At 44.6% G+C, this 17,308-nt stretch overlaps 1 protein-coding gene and 1 long non-coding RNA gene across 10 annotated transcripts in view; one reads left to right on the forward strand and one right to left on the reverse strand.

The window, feature by feature from the left end:
• The window catches only part of robo3 (roundabout guidance receptor 3), a 503,574-nt gene that overhangs the window by 35,891 nt on the left and 450,375 nt on the right, over positions 1-17,308 (forward strand). The window lies entirely within an intron of this gene.
• Positions 4,265-17,063, reverse strand: LOC116991314. The gene is made up of 3 exons (XR_004416748.1): positions 17,031-17,063; positions 8,128-8,132; positions 4,265-4,275 (listed from the first exon to the last, which is right to left on the reverse strand). It is a non-coding gene; the product is annotated as an uncharacterized LOC116991314 (long non-coding RNA).

Genomic DNA, 17,308 nt, shown 5'->3' on the forward strand with positions numbered 1-17,308 from the left:
GCAGATGGTTCCCTTGCAGATTAAAAGGGACACTGATGAACAATTCACCTCACTCTGCTCTATGGCAGCTACAGTCGCTGGTTATTCGAGCGGCCTGAGCAGGTCTCTCTGCCTCTCTCACTCACTATGTTCAAGCCAGGAGACTATTTGCGTGCTAGCCACTGAAGCAGATCTACAATCACATATTATAATTGTTTCTTTTAAATCTCAACACTGTAAATGATTATAATCATATATTGTCTTTCTGCTGACTGGATAGCACACAACAAAAGCTTTTCACTGTACCTCGGGACACGTGACAATAAACTAAACTGAACAGAACTGAGATTGGTGTGAGACCAAACTAACTTTTAGAAAATGCAAGGTATACAACAATGCTGCAGATCCTCTTTAGAAAATGCTGATGGCACTGAAACCTATTGGCTTTTATTGTCTCATCCCCAATATGCAAATCTCCTTATTGTTATTCACAATGCACGTATTTCAAATGTCTGACACTACCACCAATTTCTCACTTGCCAACAAGATACTCCTTGCATTATTATAATCTGACAAGTTAATGCTGAATGGAGTGCCAAGTTAATTTTAACGCACATTTTAACGCATTAACTTTAACGCACCTTCATAGCTTTAAGGTGAGGGGGGCAAGGTTTAAAGGAGCTGTGCAAGGCAACTTTTTTAAAACAGATTCCCTGGAACGCGCTGCCAGGGTTGATGGTTGACACAGATACGATAGTGGTTTTAGAGGGGCTTTATGGTAGGTATTTGGATATTGCATGGAATGGAGGGATATGGATTACGTGCATGTAGATAAGAGATGGTCCGAGCATTATGTACGGCCCAGGTATTGTTGGCCAAAGGTGCCTATTCTTGTGCTGTAGTGTATTATGCCCATAGCATTAGCCAGAGAAAGTGCACCAAGTCAAAAATGGGCCTTGGGATTGGAAGAAGGGTCCCGACCCGAAACGTCACCTATTCATTTTCTCCAGATATGCTGTCTGACCCACTGAGTTACTCCAGCTTTTTGTGTCTAACTTTGGATTGGAAAATTGGTGATGGCGGACAGGGATGGGGGAGGGACATTAAAGAGGCATTCAATGCTCGGAGAGAAAAAAGAAAACAGATGGATCAAATGCAGAAGTGAAATCGCAGTTAAGATGGAATAAATAATGTCAGATCGATATTTTACAGTGCTCAACCCTTTGTGAATATGTTCTGTGCTCTACTGAAGATTTTATAATGAGTACATTAAGATTGACAAGACACTTGTGGTCTGACAGAAGCATTAACATAAACTGTTTCTGGATGATTATGCAGCAAACAATCCAAAGATAAATATTAAAATTATATGCATATGTTTCGACAAAGTGCCTCCTGCCACTGCGATGTGTAGTTCTGTCAGTCAACGGAAGATTAATACATTACTGCATTGTCATCAGAAGCAAACTGGAAACGGCAATGCATTTGGGAGCATCGCAGACTTTTTGTGAGTGTTGCTTTAGGCAAATTCATTCATTGCCGAAAATCTCTTTATTCATACAATGCTGACCCTGGCGGTTTGTACGAAGCACTGAAGACTATGGGCCGTCTAAACAGACCTATTGTTCCCATTATAGACACAAAAAGCTGGAGTAACTCAGCGGGAAAGGCAGCATCCCTGGAGAGATGGAATGGGTGACGTTTCGGGCCAAGACCCTTCTTCAGACTGGTTAGGGATAAGGGAAACGAGAGATACAGATGATGATGTGGAGAGATAAAGAACAATGAATAAAAGATATATTAAAAAAATAATGATGATAAAGGAAACAGGCCATTGTTAGCTGTTTGTAGGATGAAAACGAGAAGCTATTGTTCTCATTTATTTGTGCAGATCACTTGGATTTGTCTTGACCCGAAACGTCACCCATTCCTTCTCTCCAGAGATGCTACCTGTTCCGCTGAGTTACTCCAGCATTTTGTGTCTATCTTTGGTTTAAACCAGCATCTGCAGTTCCTTCCTACACTTGGATTTGTTTGTCAAGTTGTAAAAGAACATTGGAGAGAAAGAGCAGGAGCTATTAAAGGTCATTTTGAAATATTTTCATATTGCCAGTGTAGGATTGGCTTCCTCTTTGATTTCTCCTCCTGCTTCCTCTCTCATATCTTCTCTTTCCCCAAAATGCATTCCTGGGGATATGGTTTTGTGCATTGCACAGCTTGAATCTTAAGTACCTTGCCTGGTTCATTGGAGATCAACTTAAGAATATGGCCATTAATTAGAGGTCAGCAGCTCACTGAGTAACGAGTGATTAGCAGGAGCTATCGCAGAGTTGAGCTGTTCTTCTATAATGTGTTGATGTGAAAGAACCTTGAATGTTTTTGTGTGTCACAGGATTAGTGGATAGGGCTACCACACAGTAGCCAAGCAGATGTAATGGTTTGCATTCATCCCTTCTCTATATAGGGCAGCTTATCTTAGTCACTATTGGCACCGCAGTTAGGTTTCTGTAGTTGACAATGGTATCACTGAGAATTATAATAGAAAGCGTAATAATTGACCCAGGTTTCTACTTTTGAGTAGTAACCATGTTTAGTTTAGACATACAGCATGGAAACAGGCCCTTTGGCCCACTGAGTCTGCGGCAACCAGCGATCCCCAGTACACTAACCGCGGGTCCCTGGAGGGAGACCGCTTTTCGGGGCTTCCGCAGCAGCGACTTCTCCCGCCCGAGTTGCGGGGTTGAAGAGCACCTGGAGCGGGGCCTACATCACCGCCCCGCGCGGCTTGGAATGGCCGCGGGATTGCGAGCGCACGCCGGGGGCTCTAACATCAAGACCCGGTGTGCGACCTTGCATCACCCGGCGTGGCTTAAATGGCCACGGGACAATTCGCCATCGCCCGCCGGGGGCTTTGACTTTGACTCTGACATGGGGGGGAGAGTGCAGTGGAGAGAAAAGTTTTTTTGGCCTTCCATCACAGCAATGTGATGGATGTTTATGTAAAATATGTTGTGTCTTGGGTCTATTTGTTTGTAATGTATGGCTGCAGAAACGGCATTTCGTTTGGACCTCAAGGGGTCCAAATGACAATAAATTGAATTGTATTGTATTGTATTGTAATTGTATCCTACACACTAGGGACAATGCACAATTTTACTGAAGCCAGTTAATCTACAAACCCTTTGGAGTGTGGGAGAAACCGGAGCACCCAAGGAAAACCGAGGCGGTCACGGGGAGAACGTGCAAACTCCGTGCAGACAGCACCTGTAGTCAGGATCGAACCCAAGTCTCTGTCACTGTAAGGCAATACCTCTACCGCTGTGCCATCTTGCCGCCCTAATGTTAGAAGGTGCATGTATGGATGTTGGTTAGGGGTAGTGTTTGACTTGCGTGGATAACTTCCAAGGGCAATCAGTCTAAGGCCAAATAAAGACACAAAGTGCTGGAGTAACTCAGCGGGTGAGACAGCATCCCTGGAGAGCATGGATAGGCGACATTATGGGTCAGGACCCTTCTTCAGACTTTGTTTAGGCCACTGCTTTTGCTGGCAGTAACTCAGTGCATGATATGATCAACTGGTCAATATTGTTGTCTCAACTGGGTTGTGATCACCAATGTGATTGCCAATTGTTGGTTTGTTACTGTAGTGTTTGTATAGGAAGGAACTGCAGATGCTGGTTTAAACCGAAGATAGCTGGAGTAACTCGTTACTCCAAAAGTAAAAGTTAGTCCAGCTTTTTGTGTCTATATACTGTTTGTACACCTGATGCCAGACTCCTGAAGCAGATACTCAATGGTTCAGATGTACAGTGAAATTATTTTTTTGCATACAGTTCAGTAAAGAATCGCCATATCCAAGCACAATGCCCGATTAGTACAAAGTGGGTAGAAATAGTCCATTGAGACCGCATGCAAGAGTCGCCAGGTTTTGCTGCCATTTTCAAAGTCCAGTCCAGTCCACATACTTGGTCTTCTTTAGCGGTGCCTGATCCAAGCGATCTCCAGGCAGCTGCAGGGCCTCCAGCTCTGTTACAGCAGGCCAGTGGAAGGGTAGAGTAACCAATCCAAAGGTGTTCTCAAAGCGTCCTTGAACAAGTATATTATAAAAGCAGCAACCAGGAACAACAGGTGGCTATTTACACATAAAGACACAAAGTGCTGGAGTAGCTCAGTGGGTCAGGCAGCATCTCTGGAGAACCTGGATTAATGATAGTTTGGGTCCCGACCTGAAATGTCACCTATTCCTGTTCTCTAGAGAAGCTGCCTGGCCTGCTGGCCTGACAACACTTTGTGTGTCTTTTTTTTAATATACCACCACACATGAACCCCCCCCCCCCCCACCATGATTACTCCAAATGTAGAAGGAGCTTTTGGTATGGCTCTAAGAATCTGGAGTCCACTCATCAAATCTACATGGAAAAGCAAGCCAACACATGGAAAGAACCAAAACCTAAACCTAGTCCAGGCTGACTGTTGGCTTGTGTTTTGACTATGTCTATCATTTTTTGAATAATGTAAAGGGTTTGTTGATGAAGAGCAGAGGCCAACTTTTATAGTTCAGACCTTGTGGTCATTCACCAGAACGGTGTTTGTAAGTCCTTGTCAATTATGAGCTGGCTTTTTGATGTCTTGGAGAATTGAAGGTCCAATCCACGTTGCTGCATTGATAACAGAGCAGTATTCCATAGCATAACAGTATTCCATAACATAACAGACCATTCCATAGTAGCTCCACCATTCAAAATTAAACATATACAGTAAGGCCATATCAAAGGTTTATTGAAAAGATCCAGTTTTCAGGAGCACTTTAAGAGATGCTGAGGCATATTCAAGGAGAGAATTTCAGAGTTGATGGAGCTGAAAACATGATTGCCAATGGTTGAATAATGGAAATAAAAAATATTTAGTGTACATTGGTGGGTGTGATGAGGGGGGCAGTGAAGGTTTATCAAAGCTTGAGCTCATCAGGGTAACATTTATGGATTTGGGTTCCCACTGTTGAGCTTTGCCCATCAGTGTCACATTTCAGGAACATTGTGCCGGCACAATCCCTGTCTATTATTCCTCTTTGGAATCTTGCAGTGATCACTAACCTTTGTGCGCAAAGGTCCACCCCATTCTTTTCCCAGCATGGGACGCACTGTCAATGGTGGACCAATGCTTAAGGTATTGATTGTTGCTGCATTTCGGTCATTACTTTAGCTACGACTCAAAGTGGAGCTAATTAGGTTTACAGGCGCTGCTGAGAGGGAGAGTTGGAGAGAAAATAGCCGAGACTTAGTACTTAGTACTATGGTATTCAGGGCAGTGACATCCTAAACACTGGAAAAGAGAAACATAATGGATTGTAAAACAGATGTAGCAGAATTGTTGCAGGGTGATGTTAAGGGATAGTTGAGTCGCGGCGAGAAAGTGCGCACAAATAGATTATTGGTAAAGCACAAAGTGTTGGAGGAACTCAATGGGTCAGGCAGCATCTGTGGCGGGAATAAACAGGCGATGCTTCAGACTGATTGCAGTGGGGGAGAAAGCTATAAATAAGTGGTGGGAAATGCAGGACAAAGCCTGACAAATGATAGGTGGATACAAGTGACGGAGGCTTTACTTGACAGTTGTGTGGAGTAAGTGACACAGGCTAGATATGAAAAGGGGGTAAAATGGTGCTGGATGCTACTGGGGCACAGCCATTGTGATGAGTTCTTCAGGAGTATTGGTCAGAGTTCCTCCTGATGGAATTCTAATCACAGCGCATTAACTTAAACGATGCAAGTCTTCAAAGCAATGTAATGACCAAAAAGATATCGAAATGTTTATGCAGAAGTGGTAATGACCTGGAGATAGTTTTAAAGTGAAAGCGCTTAATGGAATATAATTGTTGGGCCAATGGAGGGAGAAGTGGGGGTGATTGAGCTCATTTTATTTTGTAATGATTCTATGAATGAGTTACAATGAGCAAACTTGAGCTGCACCATGTAAATAGATGGTCAAGTGATCTGTAGGATGGAACTGCAGATGCTGGTTTACACCGAAGATAGACATAAAATGCTGGAGTAACTCAGCAGGCCAGGCAACGTCACTGGAGAGAAGGAACGGGTGACCCTGAGGATGGGAATCGACCCGAAATGTCACCCATTGCTTCTCTCCAGAGATGCTGCCTGTCCTGCTGAGTTACTCCAGCATATTTGTGATCAAGTGATTTTGCTGATATATACAGTGCTGACCACTTACTCCTAGAACAGAGACTATTCAATATCTCCCTTTGGTAAATCAGCCATACACCATCCCTTCCATAGCTTGTAACATGGCGGCACCTCTTGATATGTTTTTGCACCTGTAGACAATTTTATTCAGCTGGTATTGTCTAGAAACGTCTAACAGAGAAGGAAAGTGAGCTCATCCAGCCATCGACCCACAAAAGAGAATGGAATGTATAGGAAGGAACTGTAGTTGTTGGTTTACACTGAAGATAGACACAAACTGCTGGAGTAACTCAGCGGGTTAGGCAGCATCACTGGATAGAATATATAGGTGATGTTTCGGGTCGAGATCCTTCTTCAGAAGAAGGGTCTCAACCCGAAACGTCACCCATTCATTCTGTCAAGAGATGCTGTCTGTCCCGCTGAGTTAATCCAGCAGTTTGTGTCGAGATTCAAATTAGAATGGAATGCTTGCTTGAAGAATAGAAATGTTGCAAGACCATCTTACACAGGGAAAGAGAAGGACAGAAGAGTTAATTGGAAAGCATGGAGTTAGGACAGGTATAATGGGCAGATTGGCCTCCATCCGGTGCTGCAGAATTCTGACAAGTGCTCCTGCATTTGCCTTGACCCTTTTGTTTATTGACATCAATAATGTATGCTGTGAAAGCCCCATGGTAGAAAGGGATCAGCCACCCTTATGGAGGGATTATAAATCCTACAGTGAATCGAGGACGAGCAACTTTTATTCAGCACAAGCACAAGTCTCCTTACAGCAATGACGGGGTTATGATAGAATGACGAGAGAAAGGTTTGGGGGGGGAGGGGGGGAGGATAACTGACCTGACTAAACACAGGCCTGAAAAACATCCACACCTGAATGCATTAGGTAAATATTCCTGATAATTAGGTAATGTTTCAGAGAAAATGGATCATTTTCTTAATGAGATGTGACAGCACCATTAACACTTGTCCAGGGAGGAATATTCCCTGACGTTGTCTCGATGCAGCCCACAGGAGCTCCAGTCACTGTTGACAATGACTGTGCTGGCTCGAACCTTCCAAGAAAGAGCATTAACTGGTGGCATTGTTAAGGAGCTAATTACACGGTGTAAAAAGTGGATATTATTTATTCTGTGTTATCCCACCTGCGAGCATTTGGGGTCGCTTCTGTCGCCGTGGAAACAATTAGCTTCCTACTGGCGGGCAGTTTGCAGGAAGCAGCCAATACCAGCGAGCCCTGCTGGGAGGTTGAGCCACCATCCCCTTTACTTCTGTTTTCACCCACCTCCCCCTTCCCCCTCCCCCCCCCCCCATCTTCCTCCTCCCCCCCCCCCACTCTCGAAACCCCGCTATCCCTCACAAAACACTACACGCACAGTGTTCTAACGAGGAGGCAGCTCTGTTTCATGTTTTCACTAGCAAGGATGAATAAGGTGACTTGATTCGGAGAGACAAAAAATACAATCGGGTTGAGAGGCAGAGATTTTAAATCATGATTTTCAGATTCAGATTCAGATTTCATGGTTTAAAATCACTGCCTCTCAACCCGATTGTATTTTTTTGTCTCTCTTTGCTGGGTCTATTTTAAACCATGATTTTATTTGCATGGAGAAACAGTCCTGTGTGCACGTTCGAGTACTAATTCTGTGGCAGATAGCGCTGGGTCTATGAAGTTCCCTCTGTTGGAGGAAATGGGGCATTTTGTCATCTGTTTGTAATTATCAGAGCAATTGGAACTGACAGTTATCTCCGCAGAGAATACAAAAGGTAGAAGAGGAAATGTAGGAAGCGCAAAGGGAGTGAGATATCGACAGGAACAGAGAATAGGAGGGACTGAGACAGAAGAAGTGGGAGATATGAAAGAAAAGCCACAGATCCTGTGTTCCCGGCAGGCAGGCAGATTTCAATGGAGTGCAGGCCGGAGATAAGGCCACAATACCACAGTGACGACTCCTTGACCTGAGCTGTCTTGGGGCTGTCCACTGGGAACACTTTGGTCTATTTACCCTATAGGGAGATCGAAGAGAGACAGATACCAAGGCAAACACGTGAACAGTTAAAGAGAGAAGAAAAGCGACCCAAGCAATGATAAATAAAGAGAAGGGCAGATACAGACAGATATAAAAGCAAACAGAAAGGCTGAGACACACATAAAGTATGAAGATAGACCCATAGACAGTTGAGACTGGCTGACTGAAAATATCTAAATAAAATTGATGGAAATGTTTTAAGTAAGGTTATGAAGAAATATGGATCCAAATTGGATTAGTGAAAATGAAAAAGTGACAGGTGGTGTAGCTGATAGAACTGCCTCACAGCACAAAAGACCCAGGTTTGATCGTGACCTCCGGTGCGGTCTGTGTGGTGTTTGCATGATCTCCCTGAGAGGGCGTGGGCTTCATTCGGGTCTCCTGATTCATCCCACATCCCAAAAACGTGTGGGTTTGTAAGTTAATTGGCTTCTGTTCTTGTTCCGCCAAGAATGAAGAGGGATCTTTGGGACCGCATTGAACGCATTGAAAGTTTGCCAACGACCTGTACGTGGCGACTCTTTGCCTACTTGTGTATGGCGTGCAAAACGAATTTCACTGTGACATGTCACTTGTGTTAAAGTACCATTCATTCATTCATTGATAGTTAGTCACTGAGAATGATTCTGGCCTTTGATTAATCATTGGCTTTCCGACGGACACATAAGCTGATCCATAATACTTGGTGCATGTCTCTGAAAGGAAGGTTCAATAATTCAATGACACTTTATTGTTGCATGTGCCTGCGTTCAGCGAAATACTTTGTTTTGCATGCAATTCGGTGAAATCATACAGCAAACCTCACCTAGGCAGTACACAAAGAGTAGCCATGTTTCTGGCACAGCGACGATCCATGTCAGAGGCTGCACGTAGCTACAGGTGGCCCTTCACACCAGGTCCCCCCTGCTGCAGTTCCTTCCTACACATTTCGTCTGCTCCACTGCAAAATCTCCTCAAGATATGTCTACTTTGACGAAGTTCTCCTCCTCTCTCTGACGAGAGTTCTGCACCATCCTCTCTCGCTGCTCCCCCCCTCTGGCCATATCTTTCATTCATTGTTCTTTATCTCTCCACATCATCGTCTATATCTCTCGTTTCCCATATCCTTAACTAGTCTGAAGATGGGTGGCGACCCGAAAAGTCATCCATTCCTCCTCTCCAGAGATGCTGCCTGTCCCGCAGAGTTACTCCAGCTTTTTGTGTCTGTCCCCCTTCAATCTCGGCAGTCCCCCCCCCCCACCTCCCGGTGAGGTTCCCCTTTGTTCTTGTGGTGGTTGGGGAGGGGATGGAGATGAACCATGAGAAGAACAGTTGAAGAATATCATCGTTCTAAATATCAGCAGGTCTGACCTGACAAGAACATCTAAACAGATCTTTTAAAAGCTATTAAAGGGGAAGATTACATTGAGTCGTGCCAGCTCTAAATTGAGATGTACAGTGGGGAAAACGTTCTAATGGAAAGCTCAGAAAGTACTTGCATCCCATGGGTGGTGCTTAATCGCAGTAGGATCTCCACAAGATGGGTCTGCAGAGGAGATCATTGGTTTCCGGTGGCAGGACACGTACTGTGTGTACACCTCAGCTCCAGTCGGCAGCTAATTAAAATAGGATTGAAATATGTTTATTTGAAATAATTCTGCTTAAATAATATATTTGCCATTTAGCTCCTCATTTGATGTTAGCTGAGTCTGCCCAGTTAAACATGCCTATTAAAAGGAAAATTAATTTCCAGAGGTGGGAGTTCACTAATAATCAACGGATTTGGCATTCATATCTCCATGACAACCTTGCATTAGCCCGATATTAATGTGGCGCAAGGAGCAAAATGTACTTTGATGCTAGACTGGAAGGGGGAGCTTTGAGGGAGACAATAGGTTTCCGTACCGTAGACAGTTATGCCCCTGTCCCACTTAGGAAACCTGAACGGAAACCTCTGGAGACTTTGCGCCCCCACCCAAGGTTTCCGTGCGGTTCACGGAGGTTTTTGTCAGTCTCCCTACCTGCTTCCACTACCTGCAACCTCCGGCAACCACCTGCAACCTCCGGGAACCGCACGGAAACCTTGGGTGGGGACGCAAAGTCTCCAGAGGTTTCCGTTCAGGTTTCCTAAGTGGGACAGGGGCATCGTAGCTCCATCCACGGGGGTGACGGGGAGAACATGCAAACTCCATACAGTCAGCGGCCATAGTCGGGATCGAACCTGGGTCTCTGGTGCTGTAAGACAACATCTCTACCACTGCGCCACTGAGTCCCCCAAAGGTTTGATTGTAAGAGTTGGTCTTGGCATGATATTGGGTACAGACATTGTGGGTCGAAGGGCCTCTCTCTGTGGTGTACTATTCACTGCTTCACGTTTATCTTCACCTGATGCACTGGCTACAGCCACGTTCAGTTCCCCTGTGTAGGTTGGTCAGACTTGTTCTGAGAGGGTTGGCATGAGCAGCTGGTTACATCCATTAACTCCCAGCATCCTTCAGCAAAATGGATTCACGAGGAACTGCAGATGGTGGCATCTCTAGTAAAACACACATTTCTGGAGTAACCCAGTGGGTCAGACAACATCTCTGGAAGAGATGCAGCGTGGAAATAGGCCCTTCAGCCCGCCAAAGCCACACCAGCCAATGATCACCCGTACACTAGTTCTATGTTATCCCAGTTTCGTATCCTACACACTAGGGACAATCTCTGGAAGACACGCCTCGCCTTACCTGACACCCTTTTGTCTTCTTTTCATCTCTAGCCTTTGTCCAGACACCACTTAAAAATACTACAGTGCTCTCATGGACTCCCTATAGATACTGAGACTTGTCCTGTAAATGCTGACATTCAGAGGCATTCCTTACACTGGGATATTCTCACAGATAACTTACAAATACAGGCACACTCACAAACCCCCAACAATATAAAGGCAGACTCTCAAAGATTCCCTGGAAATAATGACATACACTTGGGAACAACTTGCAAATCCCTTGTCCACCCCATCTGCTGAAGTAGGGTCTCGACCCAAAACGTCACCCATTCTCTCAAGAGATGCTGCCAGTCCCGCTGAGTTACTCCAGCTTTTTGTGTCTATCTTCGGTTTAAACCAACATCTGCAGTTACTTCCTACTCCCCTCACCTGTACCCACCTTTCACTTGCCAGGCTTTGTCCCGTCCTCACCGCGCTTTGTCCCGTCCTCACCGCATATCCAGCTTTTTCCTCACCCCCCGTACCACACTCCATCTGAGGAAGGGTTCGGACCCGAAGAGTCACCTATCCGTGTCCTCCAGAAATGCTGCCTGTCCATTTGTGTTACTCCAGCACTTTGTCTTTTACACTCTTTCCTTCACTGGGTCAGCCTTTGATCTTCCTATTCTGCAGAAATAAACAGATGATTGATCTTCTTGTTCAGTTCTACAGCTCGACCAAGCCTTCTTAAGAATAACAATTGCAACAGTATTGGTTGATTCAGCATAGAAGACTGGTTCATTACAAGAGAATGCCAGCATTCCCAAACTAATGCTATAATCCAGTCCACAGCAAGTGTTCTAATCTAATCTTGCTAATTGAGATTTTCAGGCTGTTTTAAAAATTTCTCTCCTCAAACCTTATTTAGGTTCAGTTTAGTTTAGAGATACAACGCAGAAACAGGCTCTTCAGCCCACCCAGTCCGACCGGCCAGCGAGACAGTTTTGTACATTGGTACCAAGCCAATTAACCAAGAAACCTGTATGTATTTGGAGCGTGGGAGGAAACCAAAAATCTCCGAGAAAACCCACGCTGGTCACGGGGAGAACGTACAAACTCCGTACCGACAAGCACCCGTAGTTAAAATCGAACCCGGGTCTCTGGCGCTGTAAGGCAGCAGCTCTACGGCTGTGCCACCGTACCACCCTTTGTGTGACCCAGTCAAAGTTGGAATTCTGGTTTCGAGGAACTCCAACCGTGATCAAGTATGCATAACCTGTTTACATCGGAAGGTAATTATTTTTATACAGATACATCATAATCGGTATTGAAACACTTTCCCGGAACGTGCGAACCTGTCAAACTTGTAATTGTGAGTGAACAGGGTAGAAGTGTATGCTTTAGCTGCTGAAATTAATTTACGTGTGTGGAAAACAGAGCAACAGATGCCAGTGGATGCAAAAGTTGTAATGTCATCTGGGCTATGTTTGGCATGGGTGAAGGCAAGCAGTTACAGTAATCATGAGGTTATTGTCATTCTGCTCAGGAGTACCCTCATTGTGTGTTCTGTCATTCAGTTAGATCATGGCTGAGCTCTATCCTGGCTCATGCTACCTGTCTCAGTTCCTTAATCCGGATATTCTTTTCTGAACAGGCCTGTGCATAAATCTTTGGATATCTTCTTCCTTGAGGTCGCATTAGCTCCTGCATTTCAATCAGGGGCACACTGCGATATCCTTGACCTGCCTGCAGAGTGGAGCCGCAAAGCTTTGAAGCACCGCTGACAGAGGGGAAGGGATTATTAGCCCAGGAGCTAGAAATCTGCAATAAAAAGAGGAAATCTCAGCAGGTCAGCCAGTTTCCGGGGAGAGAAAAACAGAATTAGCATTTCAAGGCGGACATTTTTCGCTAGCGCTGAGATAGAATTTTAGTGGAAAGGTTTAAAGAGTTATCAGCCAAACGCAGGCACATGGAAAAAGCTTGGATGGGACGGCATGAGGGAGTTGGGCCAAAGGACCTGTTTCTGTGCTGTATGAGAGTGGTACAGCGGTAGAGTTGCTGCCAGAGACCCGGGTTCAATCCTGACAATGGGTGCTGCCTGTATGGAGTTTGTACATTCTTCCCGTAACCGCGTGAGCTGTCTCTGGGTGATCAGGTTTCCTCCCACATTCCTAAGACGTACATGTTTGTAGGTTAATTGCCTTTGGCAAGTTGTAAAATTGTCCCTAGTGTGTAGGACAGTGTTAGTATTCGGGGTGATCGCTGGTCAGCACAGACTCTGTGGGTACTGTTCCTGCCCTGTATCTCTAAGGCCTGATTCTAAGCCTCTAAATATTGAAGAAAGAGGAGAGTAGTTGGAGAATGAAGTGATGCATTGTGGGTAAAAAGGCCCTTTGGCCCACCTTGTCTATGTAGCCCTTCTATTTCCCATTTATATTAGTTCCATTAACCAAGTCCTGATCCCTAACTATTTTATCTTGCTGATCCAGTGGATCATCCGGACACTTTGCAAAGAATGTAAGAGTCCCTGCCTTTTGTAAATGTATTGCCATAGAGGGAGTACAGAGAAGGTTCACCAGACTGATTCCTGGGATGTCAGGACTTTCATATGAAGAAAGACTCGGCTTGTACTCGCTAGAATTTAGAAGGTTGAGGGGGGATCTTATAGAAACTTACAAAATTCTTAGGGGGTTGGACAGGCTAGATGCAGGAAGATTGTTCCCGATGTTGGGGAAGTCCAGAACAAGGGGTCACAGTTTAAGGATAAGGGGGAAGTCTTTTAGGACCGAGATGAGAAAAACATTTTTCACACAGAGAGTGGTGAATCTCTGGAATTCTCTGCCACAGAAGGTAGTTGAGGTCAGTTCATTTGGCTATATTTAAGAGGGAGTTAGATGTGGCCCTTGTGGCTAAGGGGATCAGGGGGTATGGAGAGAAGGCAGGTACGGGATACTGAGTTGGATGTTCAGCCATGATCATATTGAATGGCGGTGCAGGCTCGAAGGGTCGAATGGCCTACTCCTGCACCTAAATTCTATGTTTCTAAATTCAATGATTGATGGTGATGAAAGGACAGTAATGGCTATCAATCCCCGATGATCTTCCTGAAGGAGAAAAAATTAAAACTAGGCAAATATACATAGAGGAGCAGTGGGAGAAAATTAGATGTGCATGGAGCAGTCTCTGGCGCTGTAAGGCAGTAACTCTACCGCTGCACCACTATGCTGCCCTTAGTCCATGCCAATCATCAACACCACATTTTTACACTAATTCTACCCTGATCAATTATATTCTCACCACATTCCCACCAACTCACCCCCAGATTCTACCTCTCACCTACATACTCGGGACAATCTACAGTGGCCAAATAGCCTACCACTTTGATGTCTGTAGTATGTGGGAAGAAGCTGGATCACCTGAAGAAAGCCCAGCTCGTCCAAGGAATAATAATATGCAGACACCACAAACTGTTCCCGAAGTCGGGATTGAACCCAGGCCTCTGGAGCTGTGAGGCAGCCGCTCCATTAGCTCCCTGGTTTTGGCAACCCCACCACATGGCACTGGATAACAACCGAGATTTAAACTTTCTCTGCCGCAACTCAGAGACAAAGAGACTAATTGTAATGCTTCTAACAACTGCATCACTCTCAGAGCCATGCTGTTACCAGCAGGGATAGTGTAGGGGGGGGGGGGGTCAAAAGCCTTATCATCAACTAGACGTGCTTTCAAAATAATAAAGGGAAGTTATGAAAATGTGCATTTAATATCTCATTACAATCGTTCATTAATCAGTAATTACAAATGCATATTGAGGCCAAACCCAGTGCAGATAGATTATGAATGTATCTTTTAAATGGACAGGAGAGGCACAGTGCCAGAGACCCAGGTTCGACTAGGACTCCGACTAGGAGCTTTATCTGTACGGAGCTTGCACATTCTCCCTGTGACCACATGAGTTTTCTCTGGATGCTCTGGTTTCCTCCCACACTCCAAAGACGTGCAGGTTTGTAGGTTAATTGGCTTTGGCAAAAATTGTAAATTGTCCCTAGTGTGTAGGATAGTGCTAGCATACGTGATGATCGCTGGTCGGCGTGGACTCAGTGGGCCTAAAGTCCTGTTTCCACATTGTATCTCTAAAGTCTAAAGGAGCTGCTACCTTTTCATATTCTTGCCCTGGACTAGCTTTCAAAGACTACAACAAAATAAATAGGAATAAGAGTATGCCATTGAGCACCTCAAGCAAACTCCACTGGATGGACATTTTAAAAGGATGAAACTTGGACCTGTTGTACCATTTTAAGGGTGATAAAAGCTATGATCCAGTTTGGGTCAATTATTATGAAGCAAGTCTTCTGACAGAATAGAATAGAATAGAATACATTTATTGTCATTGCACAGTACTGTGCAACGAAATTCCATTGCATCTCCTTCGATTTAAAAAGAACAAAACACAACAGCCATTGACTCACATATACACAAAATCAGTAAAGAAAATAATAAATAGGTATTAAAAATATTTTAAAGGAATATTGCGCATTATCTTGCACCCTGAATTATATTGTGCTTCCCCAGTGTTCTCTGTTAGAAATAAGTTCTTTTATCGCACATGGGTAGAAACTATTTTTTAGTCTACGGTGCGAGCCTTCAGAGACCTGTATCGCCTGCCAGAGGGTAGCAGAGTGAAAAGGTGGTTGGCAGGGTGGGATGTGTCCTGCTTGATGTTTGTGGCCCGGCGCAAGCATATATGTCATCCAGGGAGGGCAGTTAAGCGTTTGTGATGCTCTTAGCAGTTTTAATTACTCTCTGCAGCGCCCTCCTCTCAGCCACAGTGCAGCTAGCAAACCACACCAGGATGCCATAGGAGAGGATACTTTCCACGGCGCACCGGTAGAAGGACAGCAGCAGCGGCTGTGAAGCGTTTGCTCTCCGCAGAGACCTCAGGAAATACAGCCGCTACTGTGACTTCTTCACGAGAGTGACGGTGACATTCAAACCTGACTTAGTGACTATCTTATTCACTGCCAGATCTGACCTGAACCCAATGCATATAGTCTCCAGGTAGATTACTTACCCCAACGGATTTACCTAAAGAAGGCCTTCAATTAGATACAGAGTACTGAAGTCAAGAGTGTTCTATTGTCATATCAAATCGTAACAATGAATTTTTTACTTACAGCAGCTCAACAGGTTTGTAAACACTGTACTCAACAGATAAAGTATTAAACAAAAAATAAGTTAAATAAGAAAAAACCAACATAGTGCAAAGCAAAACAAAGCCCAAAATCCCCAGTACAACCAAGACAGTTTGTAGTTCAGAGCTTATTTCAAATTCGTAGTGTTCAGAGCCTGAAGGTTTTTGGGAAGAAGCTGTTCCTAGATCTGGACGTCACAGTTTTCAGACTCGTATGCCTTCTCTCCGATGGCAGGAGTGAAATGTGAGCGTGTACAGGGTGGTGAGGGTCCTTGCTGATGCTGGCTGCCTTTTTATGGTACTACCTCCGATAGATCCCTTTGATGGTGGGGATGTCAATACCTAGGAACTCAGCAGATCAGGCACCACCTGTGGAGGGACTGGACAGACGACATCTCGGTTCACTGAAGTCTGAAGAATGGTCCCTGTCCCAAAACGTATCTTGTCCTTTCCCTCCACAGATGCTGCCTGACCAGTTGAGTTCTTCCAGCACTTTGTGTTACGTTCAAGACTCAGGCCATCTGCAGTTCCTTGAAATTCCTTCAGTAAGACATCCTGGATTCAACTAATTATTGGTATAAAAAGGGTGACCTTTCCAGCTACAGGTGGCTATTGATTCAGTCACTGATAGAAAAGCATTCAAGGAGATGTATGGAGCAGAATGAGAAATGGGCAGCAGTGTTGTAGATATCAAGTTATACCATTATAAAGGGTCCACAGAATCTAAACCATTGGTATGGAGAAAATAGATGTTAGCTTCACACGGGGAACAAAGTGCCAGAATCCTGCTACCGCCCCTAGGACCAGATCACCAACAGAGTTAAGGGCCTGTCCCATTTGGTGATTTTTTCAGCGATTGTCGGCATCATTGACTGATGTATCAGGTCACCGAAAAAATTGTGGCGTGATGACGTATGATGCATGGTGTTTTTGCAAGTGTCGCTACGTTTTATTGTCGCTACTGGATTTAGAAATGTTCTAAATCTTTTGGCGACACTGATATGACGCCGGCAGTTGCCGAAAAAATCGCCAAGTGGGACAGGCCCTTTAGCATCCTTGATACAGGAAAAAACTCGGGCGGATGGATGAAAAGTATATATTTTTTTAGGGAAAATGGAGGGAGCATTTTCACTGAGAAACTGTGAAGGAGTTGCTGACAGATCATAGGAATTCAAGGAAGAAATAAATGCACAGGAATTAGAAAGAAAGAATATGGAAATAGATAATGAGAGGAAGGTGG

The sequence above is a fragment of the Amblyraja radiata genome, chromosome 33 (assembly GCF_010909765.2).
Source record: "Amblyraja radiata isolate CabotCenter1 chromosome 33, sAmbRad1.1.pri, whole genome shotgun sequence".
In the NCBI taxonomy this organism is placed as follows: domain Eukaryota; kingdom Metazoa; phylum Chordata; class Chondrichthyes; order Rajiformes; family Rajidae; genus Amblyraja; species Amblyraja radiata.